Genomic DNA, 14,004 nt, shown 5'->3' on the forward strand with positions numbered 1-14,004 from the left:
TAATAGCTGAGTAATAGCTGAGGCCATTTTGGAAGTGTCTTGCATGTAGCATTAAGTATTTAATAAATGAATGCAGATTCTAGAATCTTGGTTGGCTGAGAAATCCACGATCGACAGTAGTTGTAGCAAGAAACACAAAGGGGCTTATTCCTTGGCCGTTTGATGTTGCTAAAAAGAGTTCCTTTGTCGTCATGATGTAACTCATATGGATCCTATCTATATACGTCCGTCACATTCACTTTAGGAAATGTTTAGAGAAATCCTGATGTAGGGCTGTTTATATTTAACTGTTACAAGATACATCTTGAAAGATTTTCACAGTAATTACTCTATGACTTTTATACAACCTATGGTTTTCTGATTTCTTATTGAATGAAAGGAAGCTTTAAGTGTTGCTGTGATTGAATGTTTTATTTGGCTTATTGTGTATAAGAGAATGTTTCTCCCGTCATTTACCACTGTGGAAAGCCTGGATAAGAACCCATGCCTGTTTTAATGAGATTTGTGACTTCATCAATTTCAGCGGAGACTGTGTAAATAATTTTATTACATCAATAATATATTCTAATATCATATAAATCAGTGGAATGTTTTAAGTCCTTTTCATTCATTTTTATTATCAACTTCAAATTCCCTTATTAAAGGTAAGCCCAAGTAGAGTGAGGGTCAGTCCAATCATTATTGATTATGGTTAGGTACTTGCTATTTTTTCACATCTTCAAAGAATGTGCATCACTAACTTAGTGCTAATATCTTTTTCTCCTTATTCATTTGGAAGCTTGAGCCCTTTGTTGGTTTGTCTATTTTAACCTATCTATCTATTTAACTATCTATCATCTATCTATCTTTTATCAGTATATATATATGCATATATATATGCATATTTATTATGTATGCCCATAGGCATTTCTTATCTATGGTAAACAGGCTGTAAAACTGCTTAAACATATACACAAGATAATTATATATTTAAGAATAATATCCTGACTTTAGATTATCATTTATTTTGTTCTGCAATCCAATCATTCCAAATTTAAATACTATAAACTTAATTTACTTTTAGTTATAAGTGCATGCTATTATATAATTCAACCAAGAATTCTGGGAAAGTCTTGGATGTAGAGAGAAGCAGTAAATAGTAAGCACATAGTTTGTAAAAACATGTTCTTAGGCTGTTGACAATTTCTAAATTCTCATAGGATATTTACAAGCTATAGACAGCTAAACTCATTTCCTAAGCAAGGAATGCATTATTAGGCTGCGATCGTGCTGCTAGACACTGTTGGGTTTCACACATAGGTCTCTTAAAATCCAAATTCATACACTGATAACATGGGAAGCCTGCAGTGAGCAGGTGGCCTCTAAATTTTCAGAAAAGAGAGAAAATGGAGCATATTGAACCTGGGCGCTTTGAAGTAGAGCTGGCATGGGAGTAGGAGCAGATAGGCATCTGGAAGAGTTTACAAGGTCTTGATTCTTACAGTATCTAGTCCATATAGAAAAACAGAGTGCTAAGTAAATAACAGCATAAGATTGAGCTTTCAATATCAAAATGCAGTTTGCTGAAGGGTTTCTTTCAAAAGCTAAAGATAACAAAATCAGTGAAAAAGATTCCAAAACCACAGCAAGATGCTGAGACTAAAGGAAGTGAGGATTTCTATTAACCTTCTTGATTTACATCCATTTCTACGTGATTTTTCAGGCATTTTCATGTAAAATTAGCATCCATTGATTTTCTTACCTATTATAGGCATGACTTACTATTTGATTGGTTCAATTAAACCCAAAAGAAGACATGATGTGTCAGTTCCAAATTCATGGCCTCATTTTTCCTTAATTCTTAACAGGCATGAGTGTGCACACGCGCACACATGCGCCCACGCACACACACACATACAGGCACACACACATACAGGCACACACACACTCACATGCACACACACACTACAACATACTGAGTCTGTATATGTTACTTAGATGTTCAGCCCTGGCAATTTGTTATTGTGAGCACTCTATCCCGGGGAAGACCATTAACCATCTGTCAGCATTTCTTACATATAATCCTTGTTGTGCTCATGGTTAGGCATGTGAACTGATTAAAGACCATACCTGTAGCTTTTGACATTCTCCTGACATATGTTCTGACACAGTTAACTCCTCTGCTTCTTCACACTCTGTCCTCTCTTCAGCAAAGATCCCTGAGCCTCAGGTGTCAGAGTTGCATTGTAGCTGCATTGGTTGGTACTGAGCTCCACACAATCTGTACTGTGATTGATTGTGGTTTTCTATGATCATCCTTCTCTCTATTGCAAAGAGTTATCTTTCTTTTGTTTGAATTTATCTATTTGCATCCTCAAGGCTATCCCCGTCCTAGTCCTCCCTTCCAAAATCCATCTTCCCCTTTTCCTCTGAGAGGGTGGAACCCCCCCTCCTTCCTCCAGATATCTCCCCACCCTGGCAAATCAAGTCTCTGCAATTTTAGGTGCCTCCTCTCCCACTGTGACCAGACAAGGAAGGGCCTAAGGCCTCTGTCCAGCCCCTGTATTCTCTTTGATTGGTGGCTCAGACTCTGAGAGCTGCCAAGGGAGCAGGGTGATGTTGACTCTGTTAGTCTTCCTGTGGAGTTCATGTCCCCTTCAGGGTCTTCAATTCTTCCCACATCTCGCCATAATAGTCCCTTACCTCCCTTCAATGTTTGACTGGGTTTATCTGCATCTGTTTCAGTCAGCTGCTTAGTAAACCCTCTGAGAAGATGGTTATTCTAGGCTTCTGTCTGCAAACATAACAGAGTATCATTAACAGTGTCAGGGATTGGCGCTTGTCTATGGGATGGGTCTCAAGGTGGGCCGGTTAATGTTTGGCCTTTCCTTCAGTCTCTGCTCCATCTTTGTCCATGAATTGCTTTAGACAGGACAAATTTTTGGTCAAAAATTTTTTGGATAGATTAGGATAATTATCTCTCCACTGGGGATTGTGGATGGCACAGGAGATGACCTCTTCTGATTTCATGTCCCCACTTTTATGTATCTCAGCTAAGGTCTTCTGCATTGACTCCTGGGAGCCTTCTATATCCTATGGCTTCCTAGAGATTCCCCACACTGCCCACACCCAGCTGCCAAAGATTTCTATTCATTCTCTTGTTCCTCTGGCTCTCTCTCCTGTCTCCCCGTACCTAGTTCTGAACGCCCTCATTTCCCATTCTATCCCCCCTTTCACCCAGTTTTCTTCCTCGCTCTACCTCCTATGACTGTTTTTTTCCCCCCAGTCTGTGAGATTCAAACATCCTTGATTGGGTCTTTCTCCTTGTTTAACTACTTTGACTCTTTGGGGTGTATCATAGGTATATTGTACTGTATGGATAATATCCTCTTATAAGTGAGTATATACCATGCCTGTCCTTTTGGGCCCTGGATACCTCACTCAGGATGATACTTTCTAGGTCTTTACATTTACCTACAAAATTCATTACGCCCTTGGTTTGAATAGCTGAAGAGCATTGCAATGTGTAATGAACCACATTCTCTGTAATTCTTCAGATGAGGGACATCTGTGTTGTTCCCACCTTCTGGCTGTTACAAAGAAGGCTGCTGTGAACATAGTGGAGAATGTGGCCTTGTGATACGGTGGAACATTTTATGTGAATGTGCCCAAGAGTGGTATAGCTGGCTTTTCATGTAGAACTATTTCTAATTTTCTAAGACAATGCCAGATTGATTTTCAGAGTAGTTGTACAAGTCTACATTCCCGCCAGCAATGAAGGACTAGTCCCCTTTTTCTTCATCCTGACCAGCATGTGTTGTCACTTGAGTTTTTTTTTTTATCTTAGTTACTCTAATTAGTGTAAGATAGAATCTCAGTATCATTTTTATTTGCATTTCCCTGATGATGAAGGGTGTTGATCATTTCTTTAAGTGCTTCTTGGCCATTTGAGATGCTAATGTATCGGATATTAGCCCTCTATTGAATATAAGGTTAGTCCAGAACTTTTCCTAATCTGTAGGCTAGAGTTTTGTCTTATTGAAAGTGTCCTTTGCCTTGCATTAACTTTTCAGTTATTTTGTCAAAAAAAAGGCAAAACAATACAATGGAAAAAAGAAAGTATCTTCAAGAAATGTTGCTGGTCTAGCTGTATTTATGCATGTAGAAGAATGATAATAGATCCATATTTATTACCCTCTTCAACATAAAACTGAATATAATAAATGTAATAGGATTGAAAGTAGGAAATAGCCCCGAACACACTGGAACAGAAGTTTTCATGAAGATTGTGAGAACTTGTCTGTGAATATAAGGACAAAATAGTTGGAATGTAGATAGAGATAATAGTGGTTTAGTAAAGCAGTAGTTATTTTATTCTTCTCCAAGGTCCACAGTATTAGGAGTTTTAAAATGAATGGCCCAGTAAGAGATATTAGATTCAGCCTCATATGAATAAAAACATCTGAGAAAGCTAGAAGCCAGATTATTCTTATTGTTTACCATGTAGAAGTTAATGAAACATTAGAAGAAAATACATCAGTTACATGAATATTGATTATTTAAACTTATTAACAAATAAAATATTTTCCTCAGCTTACAGCACAGACTCAAGTCTTGTACTCATACATATATTTCTAAGTTTGCCTATTTCCAAGAAAATGATTTTGATACATTCAGCTTTAAAACCATATTAAGTAGGATCACTGAAATGCATACTGAAAATGCAATTGAAATGAAGGGGAAATAAAATTACTTGCAATGGGATAATATGATTACTGTAATTGAGTACAAATTTGAGAATTGAGAATTGGGTTTTCTGGGAGCTTGTGCATAATAAAATGTTATTATATAGTAGACATCTCTTTCAGCAGATTAAACTTCTAATTTCCCTTACTCAGCAATGTGATAATCTAACAATGAAAATACTTAAGGAAGCAAAAATTTAGAGGACTTACAGAATTATTGCAAGTTTATTTAGTTCATGTCTTAGTTTTGTATTTTAAAAGACATGCACTATTCCTAACTTGCAATTTTAACCATGATTTAAACAGAAGCAATAAATAACTCACTTAATTATGTGTCCACTTATACAATTAGTGTATTAAAATATATACAGTATTATAAAATGGTTACAAAATATATCATTCATTTATACTTTTGTGATAAATTTAAAAAGAATATGCCAAACATTTTATCTAGTGGAATAATAACCCCATAAGTACTCATAATCTAGACATAGACAAGTAGTTATGCTAGCAATTAAGAGGTAAAAAAAGTTTTATATTTAGTCAAAATTAGTTTTCTATTGGTGTTAGACAAATTATCATTTACCCAACTGTTCAGCCCAGGACACATTTGTGGCTTGGCAGTTTCTTGGGAGTAGGATTCCAGGCAAGGCCCAACCAGATTGCTTTGTTCAGAGCTTCTTGTACAAGCTCTGACCAATGTGCTGGCCTAACAAAAGTCTCATCAGAAGATGCATCTAAGGAAATAATTTACTTAAAATCTCTGTATCCTGGATGAGATCTTGATTGGTACAATGCATGTTTAGCATACATAAAACCTTGTGTTGCTTTCCTGGCACCTCACATACTGGATATAGTACTGTAAGCTGTAATCTCAGCCCTTAGAGAGCAGGAGCAGGATGTCCTAAATTCAAAGTTGTTTGGCTGAGCAGCCAGTTCAAGAGCAGCCAAAGTTACCTGAATCCCTCTTATAGAACAGACGCTAGCTTCCTCCAAGTACAACACACAGGTAGTTTTTAGTTATCATCTACTGGATGACATACTGTGAATTGTGATAGCACATCACCATATTAGTCAGTTGAACAAAAGAAAGTTATATGAGTGTGCTACGAACAAGAGAAGTTATCCTCCAGAACTGGTGAGATGACTCAGTTAATAACGGTGACTGTTGCAAAGCCTGACAACATGAGTTCAATCCCCGTGATTCTGAGGGTAGAAGAAGACTTACCTCTAAAATGTATTCTTTTATCTTCACACATGTATGTATACACACAGAGACAGAAACACACACACACACACACACACACACAGAGAGAGAGAGAGAGAGAGAGAGAGAGAGAGAGAGAGAGAGAGAGAGAGAATAAGCAAATGATAAATAAACTGTACAAAACAAATGAATTTTTGTAGAAAGGAGTTTATCTAGAAGTATGGACACTTGAACTTAGGATCACAGAAGGTATGCTGGATTCTTATTTTCACAAGTACACTGAGAAAGAAAGAAAAAATGCTTGACTGAAAGTAAGTGCTATAATTAAAATGACAATATAATATTATATATTTTGAAATATTTATGAAATAGATATTTCTCGGAAGGCAACATCATTATCTGTAGAAAAGAGCATTTGCAGTACATTTCTAATTAGACATTTTCTCATTGAATAAGTATGGGGATGAGAGAGACAACAGTTTAAGCTCTAGTGTGTCTCTGTGCTTTGCAGTCAGCACATCCCTTGGGTCCTGTTTAACTTCTCCTGTCTTTGACAGATGGGCTGGCATTCACAGTGTCTCAAAATTCCAAACAAGCTTTCTGAATATCCAATTTTAATGGAGTTTCAGCCAGAGTCATAATTTCATAAAGCAGACTGATCTTTCAGGGTTTATAGCAACATGAAAAGGGTCAAAAAAAGAATATTTACCATTTAGAATTGTAAACTAAGATTTATTATGATAATCTGTATTTCTACTGAATCAAAAGATGTCAGTTATGAATAACCATGAACAATATTATTAAGTTTTTTGTTAATGATATAATTTTTATTGTGCCAACTTAAAAACTTGTGAGACCATGCTCTTATTCCACAAGTATGTCCTTAAATGAAACACATAAGCCCCCCATTTTCCAATTTGTTATTCATACTGATAGGAATTATACTTTGTTTGGTGTTTAAATTAGTTGAACAAACAAATGAATGAGTGGATAGATGGATGAATGGATGGATGGATGGATGGATGGATGGATGGATGGACAGATGAATGTTTATGGTTTTGAAATTTCTCCCAAACAAAATTTGGAGAGAACCATTGTATTATCAGCATTTCATCATGTTATGATTAATTCAGAAGAACGACATAGGCAGACTTGGTTATCTTATAGAAGTTGATGTTCTAGTTTTATTTTTGTCCATGATTGAGGAGAAGTAAAGGTGGGGACTCAGATAGATAGTTACATCACATCCAGTCAAGAAAGAGAGAAATGAACATGCTCATAAAGCTTTTGTTGCTCACTGTGTGCTCAGTTGGTTTTGTATGATCAATTAGTCATCCCTCTTCACTTACTTATTTCAGGACCCCCTGCACGGGGAACGGTGAAACTTACAGTGGCCTTTGCTTTGTAAATAATTCAACAATCAAAGTAAATCCCACAGACAGGCTTACTGGCCAACTGTATCTAGGCAGTTCATGATTTGTGGCTGTCTTCCCAATGGCAAGTTGAAATTGAAACTATGCATCAACGTTGACTTGGAAAAAACTAGTGCTGTATGCCACACTAACAGTAAGATTTAGCTGATGATACCATCAATGATTGTAAAAAAAAATGCGTTTTCTGAAGACAATTATTTTAATGCAAACTTACAATCCACAGTAAATTGTTATCTACTGTGTAAAGTTTATTTGTTGTGAGTCATTTGCTGTATGTATGGCTCCATAATGTCACAAGTCAATGTGAAGAACATAAATATCTTTAAGGAGAAGCACTGCTTCGTTGTTAAAGTATATATGTGAAGATTATCACATGACCAAAGTAAATTATCCACATGTTCCGATATACCGTATAATGTAGTATGAGAAGTATCCAGTTTTTGTTTTTAGTAGTCAAATTGATATTTTCTAATTTAATGACTCTCCAGAGGTAGGTCTCCACACAGTAAGGAATCTCTTTTAATGTTGTGAAAAAGTTAATAATAAATGAAAGCTTTGAACTCTTGCTCCAGTTTTATTATCCAATCATTTCTTTGCTCTAGCCTTTTCTTCTCTAAAACGTGGAATAAATTCTGTTCAACTCTGCAACTTATACCTGGAAAGATAGTGAGTTGATCCCCTCTTCTTTTGTAGGATTATAAAATCCCTTTCTTCTTTCTCATAAATTTTGAATGAGTTAAATAATACAGAAATGAGAGTGAGATAAGAAGGAATGTCACCAGGAAAATAGTTAGCATGTTGTACTCACTAAGCTATCAATTTACAATTACTGAGTGAATATTAATATGGAATATGGTGATTGTTGATATGGGATAAAGATTTCACACTTCAAAACAAAAGATAGTTCGATGTGTAGGCAAATACCTTTAATTTCTGTACATGGAAGGAACTCTTTGAGTTGCTGTTTCGTTTGTTCTATATAGCAGGCTCTGGGCCACTCAGAGTTACATAGAAAGATCCTATGTAAAATCATCATCATCATCATCATCATCATCATCATCATCATCATTATCTCATTATATTGTCTATCAAACACTATCATTTAATTGAATTAACAGATATTTACTTAAAATTCTTTATTACTCATCTGATATAAACATTATGAAAAAAACATGCCTAATGTATGTGTGGTAATTATCAGGTAGCCATTTAAATGTTTCGTGTGTCTTGCATTTAACATTAACAATTTTCTATTACGCTTGATATTATTGGTCCCATTTTTTAGCCTAGAATGCAAAGCTATAAGGAATAAAAAAAAAATGTCCAAGGCTACAACACAGTGTGGACAGTCAAAATGGCCTACAGCATAATTCTAGTATCTTTCGACTTCTTGTTCAAAGTATCTGTGATCACAACTCTTGCTTTTTGCATGTTTCTCATACCAGCATTATGTGGACCACGCCAAGTTTTGTAAATTGCACATGTTGTGGTTGGTCCAGTGACACTATGTCTCTAGATGGCATGTGCTTTAGTGATCATAACAAATATAGATCCCAGAAAAATCTCCAGGAGGTCTGAGGAATGTATGCCACTGAGCATTTTTCTGAAAGAATCCTCTTCAAAATAATTTCATGGCTATAACTTTACATATTTCTATACCTCTTTCTCGGGAAGTCTCCAGGTCCTTTTCAAGGTTGCTGTTAGAGTCCTTTTGTTATTAAGTTCTACATATAATTAAGAATAATTAATAATAACTTGTCACATCTTGATTGCTCTATAGTTTGGAAAATTTCTCTGCTAAGATAGTCAAGTAATTCACCTTAATTTTAGCCTGAAACAATGGAAACAATTCACTCTATTAAACTCATAAACTTTACATGATTCATAATAGAAAATTCACTTGCCTGTGAAATTTGTTTAACTTAGATATCTCTATCTACATTCATATCAACAGTTGGGTCTTTTGAGAATTAGAATTTCTCAAAATACTCTGTTACAGCAAGCTAGACATTCTCTAGTTTACACTTACAAATTTTGCCAACTGATTTCAGAAACCAATCCCAATTCTTTTAATTGGATATTTTATGTATTTACATTTTAAATGTTGTCCCACTTACTGGTTTCCTCTCTACATACCCCCCACTTTATCCCCCATCCTCTTTGTCTCTATGAGGGTGCTTCTCCACCCATCCACACCCACTTCACTCCTCTACCATCCCCCCACCCTAGATCATCAAGCCTCCACAGGACCATGGGCCTTTCGTAACTATTGCATTGGGGTCTCTGGGCTTAGTACCATGGTTGACCATGAGTATCTGTATCTGTATTACTCAGGTGATGGCAAAGCCTCTCAGGGGACAGTTATATCAGGCTTCTGTCAGCAAGTGTTTCTTCTTGGTATCACCAATAGTGTCGGAGCGGAGCTTGGTGTCTGCAAATTGGATGGATTCCTTTAGGTAGTCACAATTCTAGGTTAAAAATCTTTAGATGGGTGGGTAGCCCCATCCCTCAACTGGATGCTCTTGTGGGATGTGGGTGGGATGTGTTCTCTACAGGTTGTATCTCACCCTTTGGGGGTATTTTGGCTAATGTCATCCCCGTTAGTTCCTGGGACCCTCTTGCTTCCCTGGCTTCTGAGATTTTTCTAGTGGCTACCTCCAGTTCCCCACCCCACCCCCACTCCTACATATTTGTATTAAGTTTCCTGACCTTCTTTACTTTTCTCCTATCTCTTCCCATACCAGATCCTGCCCCACCCTTTTTTCTTCCCCCTCTGCTTTCCCTTCCAAGTCCCTCCCTCCCTCTACCTCCCATACTTTGTTCCCCCTTCTAAGTAGGAATGAAGCATACACATAGTGTTCCTTTTTCTTATACGTAATATGCTCTGTGAGTTGTATAGTGCGTATTCTGAACTTTTGGGCTAATTTCCACTTATTGAGTATATACCATGTGTGCTCTCTTGTGTCTGGGTTCTCTCACTCAGGATGCTATTTTCTAATTCCATCCATTTGCTTGCAAATTTCCCAAATTTTTATCAACATTTCCAGAAGAGCTATGGTAAAACTAGGCACTACTAATAGCAGTTTATTTCATTTGTTAGTTTCCTGATAATACAAAAATAATATGAAAGGGAACAAACTTAAAAAAATAAAATGATTATTTAATTCATGGTATTGAGAATGCAAATTACAATGAACATGATTACCAATAATGTGTATTTTGGGGGTCACACATAACAATATATTTATACCAAAGAATTTATTGTCCTCTTTTTCTCTACAATGTAGGCCTTTACTTTTTTTTTGCAATCTTTACCATAAAATAGTAAGTAGGCAAGATGATAAATTCAGCAAACTTGACATTGTCATCATTCTCATAAATATTTTCTTAAATATATGCAAGTTTTTAAATAATATCTTAGTAGTACTTGGAAAATAATTAAGGGAACTAAGATCTATATGTTATAAATTCTTGATATTCATCAAAACAGATAGTTTTATGAAATATGACATGCAAAAGACAATGCAAAAGATATAATACACAAATTAAAATGATTGCATGAATTAGTAATGTAATAAAATATTTATTTTATTCCCACACTAAAATTATTGTTCCCAAATTAACAGTTAACTGTCATCCTTTCTGATGGGACTATTACATTATACAATATATAAATATGTTAATATTTAAGAAAAATGTTTACTATCTTCATGAGAACAACATTTTCATATTATAACATCTTTACAAGAAAAAATGTTATATATTCACCACAATATTGTATATTCTATACATGTTTATGTATATATATATGTATATATATATATATATATATATATATATATATATCATATACAAAATGTATGAAGTGAAATAGATTGTTAGTGATTATGGTCATTCAAATATGAAATATCTTTCTGAACACTTACAAACTTGAATATGTGGTCCCGTGTTGATTCTGTTTGGAAAAGTTACAGAATTTTTAGAATGTGGATTCTTGCTGGAAGAACTATGTCACTGGGGTGACATTGAGAGTTTATGGATTTGTCATGCTTCCAATTCCATTTCTGCTTCATGTGTGTGAGTGAAGATGTGATTAGACAGCTTCTGTGCTACCATATTTCTCACCATTATGGACTTTTGCTAAAACTTTAAGCCAAAATAATTTATTCTGTTTATTAGTTGCTTTTGATCATGGTATTTTTGCCATTGAAAAAGTTACAAATGGATCCAACATGTTTGTTAGAACGAATTATAAGCAAATGTAACTGATCTACCCCAGATGAGAAGGAATGGTTACAGTTTTGAAGACCTAAAACCTCAGTTCATACTATTAATCATGGTATAAACTAATGCATCAATCTATTAACAGTTCTAAGCTGTTGGCAAATTCTCACACAAAACAGAATAAAATTGAACGTATGTTGAGTCACAAAGTTTATGTAGAATCATGAGATACATTTTATTTGTGGAGAGAAACACCATAGTGATGCTGATATTGTATCTGCATTTCAGTAAAATATAACACATGGAATCAACATTGTACAAAAAGGAAAAGCAACACACTGGAAAACAAGGAAAAGGAAGGGAAGTATTATTGTATGTTGATGATCGACCACTACTTTAGTAGCTATAGTAGAATGTAGAAACAAATTATTTGAAATATGAATAGCAAGTTTGGGTATATTATTATTAAACTGACATAAACTAACAATGCTTTTCTACATTAGCAATTTTGAGAAAGAAATTTTACTCTGCGTTAGTGAAAGCAGTAGTATGTAATAAAGACTTTAAATAAAATCAAACACATATTTATTAATTGTAAAAACTGAAGACATGGGGTTTTGGAGTTAACTCAGCAATTGGAGAACTTACAATTCCTGCAGAGGAATTTGGTTTTGTTTCCAGCACACATATTGGTGACTTATAACCATTTAATACAACAGGCAATCAGGATCTTCTTACCACTACAGGGAACACATAAGCAGTTAAAATGCATACAGGCAAGCAGAAGACTCAGAGACTTAAATGAAGATAAATAAACATTTTAAAGCAAAATTGAAATTGGAGCTGTACAGATAGCTCGGTAATAATATCGATGGCTATGTAAGCATGAGTTCTCATATAAACGACAGAGACAAATACTGAGATCTTCCTGTAATTTCAGCAGTAGGAGGACAGTGAGGATACCTTGAGTAAACTAGCTAACCCTTTTAGTTATAGCAGTGACTTCTGGGTTCAGTTGACAGACCATGCCTCAGTGAATAAAATTGAGTGAGACAAACACTTCTGACATCAATATCAGTTTTCTTCACTTGCACAGATGAATATGCACGTGCCCACACATGATAATCTTCATATGAACATGGCTACAGGTGCACACAACACACATATACATAAGTCAATAAAACCAAATTTGAAGTCATATTAATGCATATGTTATTTTAAAAAAATTAACCATTATGACACCTTTTTTCTTATTATCTTTACATTTTATCGTCTTTCAAAAATAAATTATTTTTTATGAATTCTTCTGTCACAAGTTCATTTAAATTCATTTCAGTTGCCTATTCATATATTTTTAATTTGATTAGTTAATAAATTTTCATTTATTAACTTTATATCCCAATATCTGTTCCCACTCTCCTCCCAGAACCTCTTCACACAGAACCTTCCTGTGTTCCTCCCTACCCTTCTCCTTTTAGAAAGGAGAATCTCCTCTTGGTAATACCCTCCAACACCGCCATTCTACCCTCCTGTCACTATGCCTCCATCCCAGATATATATATTCACTGAAGGAATAGGCACATCCTCTCTCACTGAAGCCAGACAAGGCCGTCTACTTAAAGGAATGGGAATTATAGGCATGCATGCAACTGATTCATAGAGAGGCAGGGCCTGCTCCTGTTGGGAACCACACTGCTCTTCTAGAGCTAGACAATGAAATTCAATTTGTCCCCCAAACTAACATCTGCTTGCTGTGTCCTAGACAGGCCCAACTGTGATGGTGGAGCAGGATTCCAAGCTGATTAGTCTTGGGGCCACGGAAGGCTCCCACAGGGAAGCAGCGTGCTCTGGGGTCTTACAAAGCTCCTTGGAGGGGTGAGAGAAACATGGAGCTAAGACAAAGTTACCTGATCAAGGCTGTGAGTTTAACATTCAGCACTGTGTTTATAAAGGGGATGACCACCTGAACCCACCCTTTGTTTCAGCTGGATAATGTTGCAAAATAGGCTCAGCAGGAAGTCTCTTCTTCTAAGTGCTGGCAGGAAGTTGCAAGTGTAAACAAAGCAGATGACTTCATCTAGGTGGCAAACAAGGTGTGTTCAGTCTGCTCAAGGCTGGGAAGAGCACATTGGTTACTCTTGTATCTCATACAGAAGCCTGATGCTCTTGGTGTCCTGTAAGCCTCTTTGGGCCAAAGAGCAAGCCCAGAGCCAGAGAATGGAATTCTGGATACCACATGCCCACAAATAAATTCTTACTGTATGTAAAAACATCACAGTAAGTGACAGTTTAAGCTTTAGGAGTACTTCCATATTTTATTCTAGAAGTTGAAAGTGATTTTGAAAGTAAGGAAACAGGAGATCACAGAAGTGAAACTTCTTAATATAATGTGTTACCCTAAAGCTTCATGAATGTG

The sequence above is a fragment of the Grammomys surdaster genome, unplaced genomic scaffold, assembly GCF_004785775.1.
Source record: "Grammomys surdaster isolate TR1022 unplaced genomic scaffold, NIH_TR_1.0 372, whole genome shotgun sequence".
Lineage (NCBI taxonomy): Eukaryota > Metazoa > Chordata > Mammalia > Rodentia > Muridae > Grammomys > Grammomys surdaster.